At 37.0% G+C, this 19,347-nt stretch overlaps 1 protein-coding gene and 1 long non-coding RNA gene across 2 annotated transcripts in view; one reads left to right on the top strand and one right to left on the bottom strand.

The window, feature by feature from the left end:
• LOC143247502 (nucleoporin p54-like) overlaps window positions 1-19,347 on the bottom strand; it is a 66,043-nt gene that overhangs the window by 42,261 nt on the left and 4,435 nt on the right. The window lies entirely within an intron of this gene.
• The window catches only part of LOC143247503 (uncharacterized), a 136,183-nt gene continuing 128,650 nt past the window's right edge, over window positions 11,815-19,347 (top strand). The window contains exon 1 of the long non-coding RNA XR_013026588.1: window positions 11,815-11,998. This is a non-coding gene — a long non-coding RNA (uncharacterized LOC143247503). The remainder of the gene's footprint in view (window positions 11,999-19,347) is intronic.

A 19,347-nucleotide genomic window follows, 5' to 3' on the forward strand; every position in this document is an offset into this window, starting at 1 on the left:
ATTAAGAAAATATTGATAATAATACTCTAACACCAATTGTTGTGAAGATAATAAGAGAAAGATACAATTTACATTGCACAATAATGCATGTTCGATTGTTATAATGGTTGCTGGAAATCATAGACAGTGTTATCGAATCGGAATATACGTCTTTTTGAAGTATGTACAGTCATGTGAAAAAATTAGGACACCCTATGAAAGCCTGTGTATTTTTGTAACATTTTTGGATATATATATATTTAATCTCAATTTTAACAATACTGAGAGATTATAGGAATATAATTAAATAATTAAAACTGAAGAAAAGACTTTTCAAGATCTTCTGTAAATGTAATTCTAAAAAATTGCATATTCTAACTGAGGAAAAAAGTTAGGACACCCCCACATTTATTCCCATTTAAAATGGCTCAACTCACACACACGTGTATCACACCAGGTGCACATGATTAGAAGATCGTTACTCAGCATTTTGAATCAGACTTGCTCTATTTAAACCTCAGACACTTAGTTTGGTGTGCTCATGACTGTTGAAGTGAGAGTGAGTACCATGATGATAGCAAAAGTGTTGTCTGAGGCCTTCAGAAAGAAAATTGTAGCGGCTTATGAGTCTGGTAATGGATTTAAAAAGATCCCAAAAGATTTTGAAATCAGCCATTCCACTGTCCGGAAAATAGTCAACAAGTGGAGGGCTTTCAAAACAACTGCCAACATGCCCAGGTCTGGTTGTCCAAGCAAGTTCACCCCGAGAGCAGACTGCAAGACGCTAAAAGAGGTCTCCAAGCATTCTAACATGTCATCATGGGACCTACAGCAGGCTCTGGCTACTATTGATGTGAAAGTGCATGCCTCTACAATTAGAAAGAGACTGCACAAGTTTAACTTGCATGGGAGGTGTGCAAGGAGGAAACCTTTTGCTCTCTAAGAGAAACATCAAGGCCAGACTGATGTTTGCCAGAGAGAATGTAGACAAAGACCAGGACTTCTCGAATAATGTTCTTTGGACAGATGAATCCAAAACTTAATTATTTGAACACCAGAACAGAGAACATGTTTGGCGTAAACCAAATACAGCATTACAGGAAAAGAACCTTATACCAACTGTGAAGCATGGAGGTGGAAGTATCATGGTTTGGGGCTGCTTTGCTGCAGCAGGACCTGGACAGCTCACAGTCATAGAATCCACCATGAATTCTACTGTGTATCAGAGAGTGCTTGAGGATCATGTGAGACCATCTGTACGAAAATTAAAGCTAAAGAGGAACTGAACGCTGCAACACGACTATGACCCAAAACATACCAGTAAATCCACCAAGGACTGGCTGGAAACTAAGAAATGGAGAGTCCTGAAATGGCCGAGTCAAAGCCCAGATCTTAATCCCATTGAGATGCTGTGGAGTGACTTGAAATGGGCTGTACATGCAAGAAACCCCTCAAACATCTCACAGCTGACAGAATTCTGCACTGAGGAGTGGGGCAAACTTTCTTCAGACCAATGTCAGAGACTGGTAGATGGCTACAAGAAGCGTCTAACTGCAGTTATTTTAGCCAAAGGGAGTAACACTAGCTATTCGGTGGTGGGATGTCCTAACCTTTTCCTCAGTTCGAATATGCATTTTTGTAGAATTACATTTACACAAGATCTTGAAAAGTCTGTTCTTCAGTTTTAATTATTTAGTTATATTCCTATAATCTCTCAGTATTGTTGTAATTGAGATTAAATATTTATATATCCAAAAATGTTAAAAAATGCACAGGCTTTCATATGGTGTCCTAAGTTTTTCACATGACTATATGTATATATATATATGTGTGTGTGTGTGGTTGTGCGCGCGTATTCTTTCTGAGAATAAAATGGCTTGGTGTAATTATTTAGTAAATAGATTTATGTTTGAAGCACAGTCTATAGTTTAACACTTGGAACCGTTTTTAGCTGTGTATTACGAGCATAACTCTTGCTAATAATTTCATGGACCTTGACAGTGGACACACGGTTTGATCTAATAACTAAACCCTTTTTTCTACGACTACTTGATACGGAACACGTGATTTGATATAACAGCTAAACCTTTTCTTCTACTACTTGATAGGGGACGCATGATTTGATATAACAGCTAAACCCTTTCTACTACTACTTGATAGGGGTCACATGATTTGATATAACAGCTGAACCCTTTCTACCACTACTTGATAGGGGTCACATGATTTGATATAACAGCTAAACCCTTTCTACTACTACTTGATACGGGACACGTGATTTGACATAATAACTAAACCCTTTCTTCTACTACTTGATGGGGGACACATGATTTGATCTAATAATGGAGCTTTTCATAACACTACTTCACAATGGACACATCATTTGATCTAATAGCTAAACCCTTTTTTACTGGGAACTCAGTTTGATCTGATAACTTCTACTACTAATTGAAAAACCAAATCTAATAACGAAAGTCTTCATGCTACTATATGTTTTAAAAGAATTAATTACTTTTGGCCTTGTGGTTATCATACTCAGAGGTTAGACGTTTGCAATTCTTTGAAACCAGTACGCGCTCCACAATTTGGAGTGATAGGTACTTTATAACAGCGATTGTCAAATTTCATTTTCTGTTCAGACAATAGTTCCTGGTTGGTGTTTTTGATTAACTGATGTCCTTCCAATCTCTCAGTGCACCAGAAGAGCAGTGTCCATCATCAACGAGTTTTTTTCTTAACTTTAGTATTGCACCACATATGACTTATCACTGTTTTAACTTTAGATATCTTGTATTTTTTACAAACATACAGATATTTATGATGGCGAGAAACCCACTTGAAAAAAAAATGCTACTCAGGATGGCTGATATGGGTATTACCACTTCCACCAAAATAAAGCAGAGAACAACGTTTCGACCTTCTTAAGTCATCTTCAGGTTAACAAAGAGGTAGTGTTGGCGTCTTTGTTGTCGTTGGAACCTTAGTTTATCTAGATTCTTGCCTTTTTTACTACTGAACTGATTGATGTTGCATTGTATGAGTCCATAAATGTCTGGTTAAATGCAACAGTCCAGTGAATGGTCTAGATTCATTTTCTTTCTTTCTGCAAGTCATTTAGTTATTTATATTTTGTGTTTAATATGGTTTTCAGTAGTTTGTTGTTTTTTAAACTGTGGATAATGTTTGTACACTGATTAATATTCTTGGATAGTTTTATCTTCACAAAATTAGGGATTAGATTTTCCTTTTCACGCTGTTGGATGAAATAAATGTCACTCTATTAATAATTTTTTTTTGGTTTAAGTTTCTTAGTTTCGTTAGGATCGCATGAGGGCGTACAGTTAACAATGGCGTAATGTAGGTAAGTTCAGGCACAATGGAGTTTAAACAGATAACACAGTACACAAAGAAACGCTATAGGCTTACACTTCTCGTATAATCGCAGTGGTGAAGTAATTCGTGACGACAAGAAACCAACCCACTTTAAGTAAAAATGTTTATCAGGATGGCTGGTATGCATGTGAGCACTTTTACCTGTTCTCTGCTTTATTTTGGTAAAAGTATCAATGTTCTTATCAGCCGTCTTGAGATAAATTCAAACTTACAAATAGTTATATAAGAAAATTTTTTCTTATATTTTTTAATTAAGTACATTCGCTCCGGGTAACTAATGAGAGAGTGTGAGTGAATCTTCAGTGAATTTACTTAACTATAAAACATAAGACAGATTTATAATGCTAGAAATCGGGTTTCGATACCCATGGTGGGGGCAACACCAATACTTCACTGTGTAGGTTTATGCTTAAATACAAACAATCAATCAATGAAATGATTTTATTTTGTTTATCTGATAACTCGGGTCTGGTTGTATCTATATATATAATAAAGTGTTTTCACTGCCCTGTTTATCTCTTGGTTAGGGCACTAAACTTGCAATTCAAGGTCGCGAGCCTTAACACCCGTTAATGAACATGCTAGCTCATCAGACGTGGGGGCGTTATAATTTGACGGTAAATCCCACCCATCAGTCGTTGACAAAACTGAGAAGCCCAAGTTACCCTCATTCTAGTCTATCGTTTCTAAACATTAGGGACAGTTAGCGCAGACAGTCTTGTGTAGTTTTGCCCAAAATTCAAACCAAACCAAATTGTTCTGTAACATAGCTTTACGTCTAGTTAAAGAAAAGTTATTAACGATATGCTCATGTCCTAGAGATATGTTCGTGGTATAATTTATGGAGCAGCTCCAAAGAGAGATATTTACCTCATAGAAAAATGACATATAGAACATGTGTCATTAAGAATCCAGAAGAATTTAGGGTTTGTACTCAAAGAAAGTTTTTCTGCTAAGCCTAATCGATTGAACGATCATAAACAGAAGTTTCTACTTTACCTTCCGTTTTTCTTTTGAATAGAATTGAATGGGTGGAGGGGGAAGAAACTAACTTGCAAGCAACGATAATTGTTTCGCGTACACGTCAATATAAACCTGATGTTCCTGGCGCCGGTTTCATCAGGTTTGTTGACAGAAAATTTCCTTTGTCCTCAGGGTTGAATTGTACATACACGCTATATTTTACATACATTCTAATTTAGTCCAATCTTTTTGAAGATAAATGAACCATCAGACATGTTAATATGTTCTTTTTATTTTACATTAAATAGATTGAGGCTATCAACTGCCTATTTCTAAACTTACTTCCTCTCTGACAAATTACAAATTCCGCAATGTTTATAAATAAAAGTATTACATTCTTTCTCTTGCTCGTTATTACAAATAGTGTCATAAATATTTCGCTCATACGGATTATTCTTCCTGGCTATGTAGTCATAACCATATGTCAAAGCAATGCACGTATTGTTCTCTGCTGTTAAGAGTTATGTGTCTTGCAAATATCTATCTGTGTTTCACGAATTTCTGCGAAAAAAAAAACAGCTAACTAAACCCATATCTTTTGTAAAACTGTGATGATAAATGGCAATTTGTTACTATACAGTTTGGTAATTTCTTTTAAATTAATACGTCTCTATAGTTCGATTCCCTTCTCTGAACACAGCCCGATGTGGCTTTACTATAAAACAAACAAGCAAACGTCACTACAGATAATACATGTGGGATTTTCTTTACATTCACTAATCAGATAAATAAATATTTTTCTTGAGCACATTATTATGTAGTGTCCTTTTCTCTCTTTTTTTCGTATTTATGATTATTTATTTATCAGCGTTTTATTAAACATTAAACACAACTCAATGCGATTTTAATATTATTTTCCTCTGATGTATGGGCGAATTATAGACTTTAATACTTTGTTCTTGTTCACACGCTTATCGCTTAATAAACAAACGATTTCATGATTTTTTTAACAACTCAATAATTTAGTAATACCAATTATTTTCCTTCCATTTCATCCTGGGCCTGGCATGACCAGTTGTTTTTAAGGCGCTCGACCCGTAATTTGAGGGTCGCGAGTTCGAATCACTATCAAACCAAACACGCTTGCTCTTCCAGACATGAGTGCTTTATAATGCTGTTGTCATTCCAAGTATTTGTTGGTAAAAGAGTAGTTCAAGAGTTGGCAGTAGGTGGTAATGACTAGCTGACTTTCCTATAGTCTTACACTGCCAAATTAGGAACGGCTGCCGCAGATAGCCCTTATGTAGCTTTGCGCGAAATTCAAAACAAACAAACAAACCCTTTTTATCTAGAAATTTGAGGAAAGTACAGTTAGAATAATTTCTTTGTGTACAATTTTGCACCTGAAGTACAACTTGAATTTTTCAGAAGTAGAAATCTTGTTATGAAACGTTAATGTCTTCCGATTGAACTCATAAAACACCCTGCATAACGTATCTCAAGACGGCTGATATAAGTATTAAATCTTCGATTAAAATAAGGTCTTTTGTCTAGTCTTACACTGCTAGATTAGGGACGGCTACCGCAGATAGCCCTCGTGTGGCTTTGCGCGAAATTCAAAACAAACCAAACCAGCCGTCTTGAGATACATTTTTACTTCAAGTGGGTTCTCGTCATCAAGAACCCTGCATAATGTTTGAGCAAGTCAAACTAGAAGCCTTCACTATCAGATAATTAATACAACAGTACAATCGGATTAAACGTCTGTATATTTATTACGTTTTTAGACATTGTTGAATATCCACGAGTTATGACTAATAAACATTAGACACATACTGTTGACGATATTAGCTGTAGACGCAATGGAATGAGATGATAATTTCATTTCAGACGGAACTCTATCTGTGATGCAGTGAACAAATAGTATTTACTGTACTCAGTGTGACTTTCGTGGCAAAATCATCTGATATGGTACACTACAGATAGTTGAGTGACTTGTATTCAAACGATATCACGTGACAATCACAGTTTATATAAAATCGCGGTGGAATAAAATGATATGTCAGGACTTTACTTTGAGCTGCGTAAGTGGTGTCATGCTACTGAAAATAAATCGTCTTTAGAAAGGGTATGTAACAACTTTTTTCCATGAAAGATATTCATACACTCAGATCATAATTTCGAAAAAGATAGTATCTCTTGTACGTAATGACATTAGAAAACAAAAGAATATGGATCAGTTTAGAGCACCAGGACCATCTAAAAGACATGTGATAAGATGTATTCCAGCCACGGTTAGCAAAGTACAGGATTTTTTAACAGATGACTCTAGAAACTCAAAAGTCAGTATGAGAAGTTCTCCACGTGTCTCAGGCACAGCATGCAATCTACTAAAGGATTATCTCTTGGAAAAGCAATGTAAATCTCGTGCAGATACGTTTCATCATCCTAATTCGAGCACCTTGAAAATAAAACAGGAATTCCTGCTCTTCCATATGAAGACACACGATCAAGCTGCCGGACACAGCACCTATTGATTTCCGTACGACGAAACTGTTGAAACGGGTACTGAAAAAACGTCGTCCTCATACAACAGATGAATTATGGAATGCATGCAGAGAGCATTAGTGTGCTTTAGACATGACAGCTTTGTGACGGAGCATTTAATAATGGAAACTACATTTCAGGGCTATTGTCAGAATGCACGATCATCAGGTAGAGTAAGAACTGACTAACTTAGCCTTCAAATATTGGACATTTTTTATTCATGGAACAATATTAAATTAACGTATTTGATATATTTTTTGAAAAAAAAGTAAACCATTTACTGTAATAAATAACTAATAGTCTTCAGCTAAAAGACTTCAGAATTTAGGACGAATGTATGTTAAGTAAACTTTTCTGTCTAAACATATTGCTTTATAAATCTAAATAAACCCATATTCCCAAAACATACAAATATAGCGCCTCGTTTGACGAAGGTAATCTTAAAAGAATAAATAACAACTTACAACTAGTATTCGTAAGGCTGTAACTTGAGTTAATTTTGTCACTGTAAAAAAACTAGGTTTCGATTATCAGTACTTGCATATATACATGTTTAATTTTCCATTCTTTTAATCGCTTATGTAAGTAGAAAGAAATGTTTATTTATCAATCCATATGTAACATAAACTAGGGCGTTTTGGTCAATTGTTTATAAGTAGTTAGGGAAAGCATTGAGAACAATACTTACATGTTTTATATATTTCTGTTAACGAAATTAGGAGCTAAAACATTAATAACAAGTATCACCAAGGTACAAACTACCGTTTGAGAATTGTAAAGTCTATATGCTTTTGTGTATTTGTATTTGAATTTCACGCAAAGCTACACGAGGGCTATTTGCGATATCCGTCTATAATTTAGCAGTGAAAATAAGAGGGAAAACAGTTACCTATCACCACCCACTCTTGGGCTACTTTTTTATCAACGAAAAATGGGATTGACCGTAACGTAATAACGCCCCCACGGCTGAAAGGACGAGCATGTTTGGTGTGACGGGGATTCGAACCCACGACCCTCAGATTATGAGTCGCACGCCTTAAAACGCTTAGCCATGCCGGGCCTCCTAAGTTTTAATTAGAAGAAAGTAGTTGCTTGTCCCTGCTAAGCTAGTATAATATCTTAACTTTCTGGAATATAGCAAACTTTAAAGTTTCTCAATAATAGAAACATTTCTATATTTTAGCTGCGGGCATAAATTTTTATCTGTAATTCTTCCTCTCTTTTACAAATCCTGAAAGACTGGTTCGATTTGAGGTGTACAGAACGAATTGACTGCTTTAACCACTTGGCTTTGGCGGTCCTTTTTCATTCAGAAGCACCCGTGAAAATAGAACTCGCATAATGTTACGAATACGCTGTCCATTATATTTAACTTCTGTTTATTGACTTGCTTACTGTTTATTGAAGACCTATAACAAGTGAGTGCAGATATATGTGTTCCAACTCACATTTCTTATAGTCTTACTCCTGGCACTGTAGCAGGTGGAGAGAAAATGGCTGTTAACAACTTATATCAATATATAAGAACGTTGGTTAATTAGTTTTACAAGCCATATTCTACAAACCATGACATCTTTGATTTCTTTTTTGTCAGCTGTTACTGCAGGTTTCTGCATGCTCGGTCAATAAGTAGACATCTCGCGGTGCTTGATAGGTGCATGGCCATTTTGAAAGACACTCACCAGTTCTATGAACGAAATACATCGTGGAGTAAACCATATTTTCTAGGCTAATATATTACTTTTAATATTAATATATTACTTTTCGTTGCAATCACTGAGTTAAATTTGTATTTACGATTACGATCCCCTATTAACCACATTCACACCTTACAACTTGGATCAGTGGTTCTGAATGTAAGCTTAATCTGGTTGTTTATATTATAAATACACCAAATGAGGAAATTTTGACTCATATAACCAGATAACGTTTTGTCATGTCCAACTGTATGTAGTTACTGTTCCTCCGCGTGGACCAACGTGCGTTTCTTGAGGTAATAAATGGAACTGCATGGATCGTTATAGGGTGTTGTAACACAGAACCTGTCTAGTACTGCACGTTATACAGAGTTATAATACAGAGCTAGTATGGTACTACGTGTTACACTGTGTTGTAACACAGAACCTGTCTAGTACTGCACGTTATACAGAGTTATAATACAGAGCTAGTATGGTACTGCATGTTACACTGTGTTGTAACACAGAACCTGTCTAGTACTGCATGTTATACAGAGTTATAATACAGAGCTAGTATGGTACTACGTGTTACACTGTGTTGTAACACAGAACCTGTCTAGTACTGCACGTTATACAGAGTTATAATACAGAGCTAGTATAGTACTGCATGTTACACTGTGTTGTAACACAGAACCTGTCTAGTACTGCACGTTATACAGAGTTATAATACAGAGCTAGTATAGTACTGCATGTTACACTGTGTTGTAACACAGAACCTGTCTAGTACTGCATGTTATACAGAGTTATAATACAGAGCTAGTATAGTACTACGTGTTACACTGTGTTGTAACACAGAACCAGTATAGTACTGCACGTTATACAGAGTTATAATACAGAGCTAGTATGGTACTACGTGTTACACTGTGTTGTAACACAGAACCTGTCTAGTACTGCACGTTATACAGAGTTATAATACAGAGCTAGTATAGTACTGCATGTTACACTGTGTTGTAACACAGAACCTGTCTAGTACTGCATGTTATACAGAGTTATAATACAGAGCTAGTATAGTACTGCATGTTACACTGTGTTGTAACACAGAACCTGTCTAGTACTGCATGTTATACAGAGTTATAATACAGAGCTAGTATGGTACTGCATGTTATACAGAGTTATAATACAGAGCTAGTATAGTACTACGTGTTACACTGTGTTGTAACACAGAACCTGTCTAGTACTGCATGTTATACAGAGTTATAATACAGAGCTAGTATGGTACTGCATGTTATACAGTGTTGTAACACAGAGCCAATCTGGTACTGCAAGTTATACAGTGTTGTAAAACAGAGCTAACCCGGTACTGCAAGTTATACAGTGTTGTAACACAGAGCCAATCTGACACTGCATGTTATACAGTGTTGTAAAACAGAGCTAACCCGGTACTGCAAGTTATACAGTGTTGTAACACAGAGCCAATCTGACACTGCATGTTATACAGTGTTGTAAAACAGAGCTAACCCGGTACTGCAAGTTATACAGTGTTGTAAAACAGAGCCAATCTGGCACTGCATGTTATACAGTGTTGTAAAACAGAGCCAATCTGGTGCTGTATGTTATACAGTGTTGTAAAACAGAGCCAATCTGGTGCTGTATGTTATACAGTGTTGTAAAACAGAGCCAATCTGGTACTGCACGATATATCGTGCTCTAAAATAAAGCCAATATCGTATAGAGTCGGTTTAGCCTTGCATGCTACAACAGTATAAAATTAAAGTGCATGTTGCTTATAATAATAAAGTCACTTTTAACTTTTAGTTAGCAGTAGTTTGAAATGGAGTTATTGTTGTGTTTTATGTGTACAAATAACGTGGAATGGTTTCAGTGCTACTGTTTCTTGTACAAATACTATGATTTAATAATGTCTGTATGAAGCTTTGGTGTTGTTTAACCCAATATTGCAAACATAATCATTCAGTACAGGTGGGCCTTGAGAATATTAGCGGAAAAGTCAAAGTAATCAATATGCGAACATTAAGGTAATCGAACCAGCAGACTTCGTCACAACCAGCGAGCGCATGGATACCAAGATAATAAATAGGAAAATATCCGAGCCATAAATATGTGGAAATTAGGGTAATCAAAAATAGGAGTCATGTAATCAAACTGTGGATTTCAGCGCAATGATAGTTGGACATTAGAATAATTAGTGTTAAGATATTCTGGTAATTCACTCGTGGATTTCAGCGTATTCAAACCTGGATATCAGTGTATCAGGCGCCAAATACTTGAATCAAGTTAAAACATGAGTCTCAGTATCTTCGTGGTTTTACCAAAACGTTTTATGTCACTGTGTGCTTCTAAAACTTCTAACGGTCCGGAATGGTCAGGTGATTAGGGAGCTCGACTCGTAATCTCAGGATCGCGGGTTCGAATCCCCGTTGCACCAAACATGCTCGACCTCTCAGTCGTGGGAGCGTTATAATATGACGATCAGTTCGTTAGTAAACAAGTAGCCAAAGAATTGGCGGTGTGTGGTGATGACTAGCTGCCTTCCCTCTAGTCTTACACTGCTAAACTAGGGACGGCTAGCGCAGGTAGCTTTCGTGTAGCTTTGCGCGAAATTCAGAAAAAAATAGTAAGAAATACTAACACCTTTTTGTTTGTTTTATAAAACATGTGAAACATATGACATAACAATATTTAAGAGTCATAGTTAAAGTGATTGTATATGATATGCTTGTGTCGTTGAAAACTTTCATAAATTATAAGGCAGGACATTCAACAATGTTGGACCTACACTTTCTAATTCTTTAACAGTAAATGAATCTATCAATGACCAAACGCCACGTCTGTGAGGATTAACTACGTTATAATACTAGAAAAACGCGTAGATTCAAGAAGTCTTGCTGGAAAGGAATACAAACATTTTAACTCTCGCGATCTGCTGATTGACCCATTTCTCACACTCTTCGCAACTGCATGTCACCATTTTGTTCCAGATAAATGGCTTGATATTTAGTAAGCTGTTGAACTTGACTGGCCAGTTCTAACTTATTTTCACACTTACTATTCATGTGCAAATAAAGTGTTAGTTTCATTGTTTTCAGATCAAGCTAGGTTTTCTGAACCAGTAACAGGCTTATGAAAAAAGAAAACAATACACTTGGAACATGTCTGATGTCTTTTTTTTTTTCTTCACGACACGCATAATATAAAAGTCATATACACACGCATAGGTCTTTACTAGTTTTCCGCAGGTGTCAAGCTGACTAGCTCAGAAGATATGGGTGTGGATTTGAGAAACTTGATCTAATGTGCCACGTATACCGTGAAACCTGATCTGAGCTATCTTGGACAGTCTGTGCTTAAAGGGTGTATAAATGCAGTTAAGTAATTTCCTAAGTGTTGCCGTGGACTTTAATAGCTCTATGGATCTGGATTAGGTAAGTTGCGCAATAGATTTATTACAATTGGATCAATCTAGTATTTAAACTGTGTTTATACCCCGTGATTCAATCATCTATCTATTTTAACGTGTTTTTAAAATTATATATCTTATTAATAACGTTAGGTCTTTTTTCTCTCTAAAATTCAGAACAGCAACTTGATATAATGTTTAGTTAGGCTACAGGCTTCAGCCCTAATTTATTTTGAATCTTCAAACACTTGAATTCATACAGAACGCAAAATAAAGTAGGATCCTCATACGTCTAGTGTTGGACTCATTTTGCAAGTTTACTTTATGATAGGTTTGGATTTAATGTTAACGATCCACTAGTGATTTAAACCAACAATAAGTTAGCTGCTAAATATCTGCGAATTCAAAACAGTAGATAATCCATTTTTTTTAACTTAAACGTTTTATCCATAATCTGAGGGTCGCGGGTTCGAATCCCCGTCACACCAAACATACTCGCCCTTTCAGCCGTGGGGGCGTTATAACGTTACGTTCAATCCCACTATTCGTTGGTAAAAGAGTAGCCCAAGAGTTGGCGGCAGGTGGTGATGACTAGCTGCCTTCCCTCTAGTCTTACACTGCTAAATTAGGGACGGTTAGCGCAGATAGCTCTCGTGTAGCTTTGCGCGAAATTCAAAAACAAACAAAGACATTTATTGATTTTGAAACGCAGTTCTCTAGATTTTTAATTCAAAATTTATGCATGTTTACTTGCTCATTTACAAGAATGGTTTGTTTTAGAATTTCTCGCAAAGTTACATAAGGAGTTATATGTGCATGACCATCTCTTATTTGAACTGTTGTGCTAATAGTAAGGCAGTTATGGTTTAATTACACCCAATAACAGGATTACACCGTCATTTGTATAGCGTACCCACGGCCCCAAACATTTTCGCCGAAACAGCTCGCGACTTCTAAATCATTGGCCCCCCAGTGATACAGCGGAATGTCTGCGGACTCACACCGCTAGAAAAACTGGGTTTCGATATCTGTGGCAGGCAGTGCAGAGACAGCCCATTATGTAGCTTTGTGCTAAATTCCTAACAGACAACTGTAGAATTCACAGTCTGAGGGTGGTAAGAACTAGGCCTCGACTTTAATGTAAAATCACACATTGCATGAGTTGTTTGTTTGTTTTGGAATTTCGCACAAAGCTACTCGAGGGCTATCTGTGCTAGCCGTCCCTAATTTAGCAATGTAAGACTAGAGGGAAGGCAGCTAGTCATCACCACCCACCGCCAACTCTTGGGCTACTCTTTTACCAACGAATAGTGGGATTGACCGTGACATTATAACGCCTCACGGCTGGGAGGGCGAGCATGTTTGGCGCGACTCGGGCGCGAACCCGCGACCCTTGGATTGCGAAGCGCACGCCTTAACGCTTAACAGCATGAGTTGTTTATCAGAATGGACGAAAATGGAAAAATGCTCTTATTTCTGTGTTTATGTGTTTTGGGGGCAGTTAAAGGTTAACTGATCTGATGTTACTAGTGCAGAAAAAATACAAGAGGTTTTATTTAACCAATGAAGTTTGGGAGTTTCGTGTGATGTTTTTGGATGACCGAAAAGAATCTACACGATGAACCAAGTTGTACAATCTGTTCTTCAACAGTGGTTTTCAAGTTTAGTTTTGCTGTATCTGTAAAAGTAATGATTGAACCTACCATGACGAAAGTTTGTAGTATGGAAAGGCATAGGACGTAATACTTGAGTTTAGCACGACAGTTTGTGATGTAACCAGGTTTGCTGATTCTGAAAATAAGACGTAGAGTTGTGAAATGTATGGAAATTAAGGCTGGAGTTTATTGTGACGAAAGTTTGTGATGTGGCCACGTTTCTTATTCCGAAGGATAAGGCGTAGTACCGTTGTAAAAGAAACGATTTAGTTTATCGTGACGAAAGTTTGTGATGTGACCAAGTTCGTTATTTCCAAGAATATGGCGCAGGGTTATAAAAGTAAGGCTTGAGTTTATCGTGACGAAAGTTTGTGATGTGGCTGTAACTTCTTGTTAGAAGCCTTAATTAATCTTATCGAATATCCGGGTACTTTGATAACTCTGAAACAGATTGGAAAACAGCCTAAGATTCTACAGAAAACGTTAGCCTCCATTAAGTTCTTGGGAAATGCACCACCGTAGTATTAACGCCTGCAGAAGAATGCCCGGGAAGATTTCCTCGTCGTGCGGTAGACCAATGCATCATTTTGCGATGAATTATGGTCGCCGTTTGGACACACCTGGTTTTATAGATATTGAAAACGTAGCTCACGGCAGTGCGGAGATAACCTCCTTTATAGTTTTAGAAAACATACTTGTGGGCTTAGATTACGGTCTGGTTGTATGACCATCACTTGAAATCAATAACAACTTTAAGCTTTAATGCCAAAGTAAATGCATGGCAGGTTGATAAGCTTTGATTTTAGATTACTTAAAGGCTGATACCAGTTGTTGCGCGGTGGGGGTGTGGTGCTAAGTAACAAATAGCCCTCTAGAGGACAAACTTCTTAATTACAGTTTTCGTTTACAAACTGGGTAGTTGGAGAATAAGTGTTTATTTCTCACAAAGAACGTTTTCAGCAGTAAATCACGATTCTTAAGTCTTTATAAACAAAATTATTTGAATATTGGAAAACAAAAGCTGCACCACGTTCATCTACCCGACAGTTTATCTTTCCAATAAACAAACATAAGAACTTCGGGTGCTTACTTTGACTGGATGCACTTTAGCAATTAGCTTTGAAAGCTCGAACTGGGTCCTAACCCGCGCCTCATTAAGAGCACGCTGCGCCACTTCGCTTCTGTGTTTTATTTGAGAAGTATACTTCAAGATATCCATGAGGCTGGAGGTACAGGGAAAAGAGACGAGGTGAGAGTGAATAACCCCTTTGTGAATTTACAATTGACATTCGACATAAGTCTGAAGAACGGACGAAACACTAACAAATAAAGAAACTCGGAGTTCCACGATACTCTGAAATATCGCAATGCTCCGAATGTCCTCGGGATCTGAACGGTATGTTGATCTTCACTGTTACGTCCTTACAATGTTACGTATTACACAGACCCCACAGTACCTGGTGCTATAAAAGCTGAACAGGGATTTATAGTTTTGTGCACACATGTAGGCAATAAAAGTGAAAACAGCCATAGTGGTTACTTTTGTTCACATACATGTGTAAGTAGCCATGATGGTTACTTTTGTTCACACACATGCGTAAACACCTCTGGTGGCTACTTACGTTCGCACAAATGTATAAACACCCGCGATGATTACTTACGTTCACACAAATGTGGAAACACCCGCGCTGGTTACTTAAATTCACACAAATGTGTAAACACCCGCGGTGGTTACTTACGTTCACACAAATGTGGAAACAAGGAACGTCATTCTTGACTGCTGCATTTTTTCGTATAATGCAAATCATTAAAATGCTGTCACAATCTTACCATCCATCACAGAAATATAAAGTGTTGTGCGCTACGTTGATATAGAATAAACCCTTTAAATATAGCGTCATCATCTACGTTCATATGGAATAAACTCATAACGCAAAATGTCATCTTATATGTTGACACAGAACAAAAAGTACGTTTGCATGTATATATGACAACACAAATATTTAAAACAATATCGAGAAAGAGTGTTTTAATGTTGACGTCTAGCGAAACACATGATCTATATTTCACAGAAGCATATAAGTTAACAACATATATGTAAAACAGAAATTAATAAGTTTGGTACATCATATAATACAGACACTTGTCTCTTGCGTGTATATTCTATGAATAAAAACTTATGTTAATTTGGATAAATAAAGAGTGAAAAATATTTGGTGTATTAAAAAATTGCGTATTTCTGTCCCAATATATACGTCGCATTTTGAGAGTTCCAGTCGCATACATTAACCTAGCGGATCGTATGGTTTGACCCGATTCTGCTCTGTTGTTGTTAATTTCATTCACAGTGTAAAGTATTCAGTTGGACTCTATATAGTCTTTAAATCGAATTAATTTGATTCTGCTCTACTGTTATCTACCTTTATTCACAGCGGAGCCCGGCATGACCAGGCTGTTATGGCACTCAACTCGCAATCTGAGGGTCGAGTGTTCGAAACTCCCTCACACCAAACATGCTTGCCCTTTCCACCATGAGGGAGTTATAATGTTACGGTCAATCCCACTATTCGTTGGTAAAAGAGCAGCCCAAGAGTTGGCTGTGAGTGGTGATGGCTTGCTGCCTTCCCTCTAATCTTACACTGTTAAATTAGGGGCGACTGGAGCAGATAGCTCTCGTGTAGCTTTGCACGAGATTCGAAAACAAGAAAAACAAACCAAAGCTCGTACAAAATCACTTGTAAAACTTAAGAGAATATTTATTTGTTTTCTCGGTTGCATGTAAGCTGATAAACAACGATTCTCATCATCATTTTCTCAATACTATATAACATGAAAAACAATGTTGTTTATTCTGTCAGTCTTTCTTTCGGGATATCTTGACAGATATCTCGAAATATTGTCATAAATTTAGACTTTGGTAAAAAAATAAATAAAGGGAACCTGGGGTGTAGAGATAAGTGGATGTAAATACAAGAAAAGGTAACCCAGGAGAGATAAGAATGCATCACTCCACAACAGAAATATTATACAATAAATTTACATAAGTTAGGTTTGTGATTCTTAACTGCCGATTCTCTTTCCGCGAGGTCGAATTGTTTTAACGCTATTCCTGTCTCTTTACAGTTAATGCCAACTAACAATAGACCGCGACGCTATAGGCCTGAAGCTACTGTATCACTCTCTGAGCTTATTGATGTTATTTCTATTAAAGATAATAAATTTTCGGAGAACGAAAGGAGGCCGAAGAGAAAGACCGTAAAACAAGCATCTAAACCGACAAGTAATGTTCTTTTTTCTCTCTCAGTTAAGTAACTGTGTTGTTAAAGACACAATCTTTGGACAATGAAAGCTCGAAATCTATTGCTTAACAGAAGGTACCTTCCGAAAAATTACCTTTTATCTCCATGAATCAAGAATAATTTTCAAATTTATATGCTTTGCCGGAGAGCATTAAGAGGTTCGCTGTTTACTCAGTGAGACCGAATTACTTACTGCCTTTGTTTCATAGCATTCTGTACAATAGGCGGTGTATCTATATGAATATACAGAGGCATACACAGAGGAACTTGATGTGGACAGAGATGATAAGTGAGTTTTCTATATAAAGAAAATTACAAGGTAAATTTGTAGGTGCCTTTATGCCTCATTGGTTACCATGGTAACCGTCTTTTGTCGTATATACCTTTGATTATGTGGGGTTATCAGCCGGGTTACATAGTCACTCGCACGCGCGGTCGCTAAATCATAAAAGCGTAAGCCTACTGTGAATTTGATATACAACAATTAAGTCCAGTATGGTTGTCTTGATATATAGATAAACGTCACTTTTACGACTAACGCAGTTTTAACAATATAAAAACCTGTGTTTTTTTTATTTGTTTTTTTATTCTAGATATCTCTCGAACATTGCAGGGTCCAATAGTTCGTCCTCATTTTGAGTGTCTGATTTCTGAATTTTTACATGAAAAAAACAGAAAGAAACAATGAGAACTTAAGTTTACGACTTATAATCCCTACCTTCTTAAGTATAATATGGCCAAGTGTGTTAAGGCGTTCGACTCGTAATTAGAGGGTCGTGGTTCGAATCCCCGTAGCACCAAACATGCTCGCCCTTTCAGCCGTGGGGACATTATAATGTGACGGTCAATCCCAGTATTCGTTGGTAAAAAGAGTAGCCCAAGAGTTGGCGGTGAGTGGTGAATACTAGCTGCCTTCCCTCTAGTTTTACACTGCTAAATTAGGGACGGCTAGCGCAGATAGCTCTCGAGTAGCTTTGCGCGAAATTAAAAACAAAACAAAAAACAAACAAAACTAAACTGCAGGGACCGTCAAATAAGTTTATAAACCGTAAAACGTACACAACTACATTATCTATACCAACATAACTACATACATAATTTTCTGAAAACTATAGCAATTGCAACGTAATCAAGCTGTCTTTAAATCGAAACGATCAGCTGAGCTAATAAACAAAACCTCATTTATTGTAAATTGAATGGTCTACAGAAAGAATGGAGCATAGGACTAAAAAAAACTTGTTCTGTCTGTTACATGACACAGAACCATCACAAATTAGGATACAATTAATGAAGACAAATAAATTGGCCATATGCACGTAGATAAATTAAACGGTTAAAATCCAAATAGCCACCATTATTACACATATATATGCATGTACACACTCTCACACATAGAGTAATATAAAAGGTAACCGAGGTTTCATTATGAACTCCCAAAGAAAGCTGAGGTTGATTGCTTATTAGATTCCGTTGACGTGGTACCAGTTTATCACAGTATCGGTCATGATGTTATGGTTTAAAAGTTATTGAGTTTTGTCTTGTTTAAATATTTAAATATTCTAGGTTTAGTAAATATCTCGTTCTTGAAAACTTACGTCTAGTATTAAAACCACTTTGATTTGCATTCATTTGTTAGATTTGTTACCACCAGTTGTCCGATGGGTTTACTGGGATGAAAACTGGAGTTTTATCACATGCGATTCAAATGTTTTATTTAGCTTCCAATATTTTACAAAACCAATTACACTTTCTCAGATGGATCTTGTAGTTTGAAACTTTCAAACGAGGCCCAGCATGGCCAGGTGGGTTAAGGCGTTCGACTCGTATTTTGAGGGTCGCGGGTGCTAATCTCCGTCGCATCAAACATGCTCGCTCCTGCAGTTTAGTATAAAACATGCTGTGTACGTTTTCTCTATGGAAAATTGCAAGAATTACTGTTAAGTACCACAGCGTTTGGTTACTAGTTTTCTTCATTTTACCTATATATCTTATAAAAAGATAAACAGCAAATTAATGCAATGTTGATCAGACTTTAGCAGAACTAACAATCAACGTTCAGTATTTTCAATCCGAAAGGCACATTATGATCCAACGCTCAGGCATAGTCGTCCACAGCTTAGAACCAATGACCAGAGAGAGGACGACCAGCTATCAGTACTTGCTGCGTATACGCCTAATCGTACCGCGAGCAGGATCACAGTTGAAAGTGGATAACGTGTTCAACAGTGTATGAAACGCTCAAGATACTTCGAACAGCAGGCCAGCATGCTTTGTTTGTTTGTTTGTTTGTTTGTTTTGGAATTTCGCACAAAGCTACTCGAGGGCTATCTGTGCTAGCCGTCCCTAATTTAGCAGTGTAAGACTAGAGGGAAGGCAGCTAGTCATCACCACCCACCGCCAGCTCTTGGGCTACTCTTTTA

The sequence above is a fragment of the Tachypleus tridentatus genome, chromosome 3 (assembly GCF_004210375.1).
Source record: "Tachypleus tridentatus isolate NWPU-2018 chromosome 3, ASM421037v1, whole genome shotgun sequence".
NCBI classification, from domain to species: domain Eukaryota; kingdom Metazoa; phylum Arthropoda; class Merostomata; order Xiphosura; family Limulidae; genus Tachypleus; species Tachypleus tridentatus.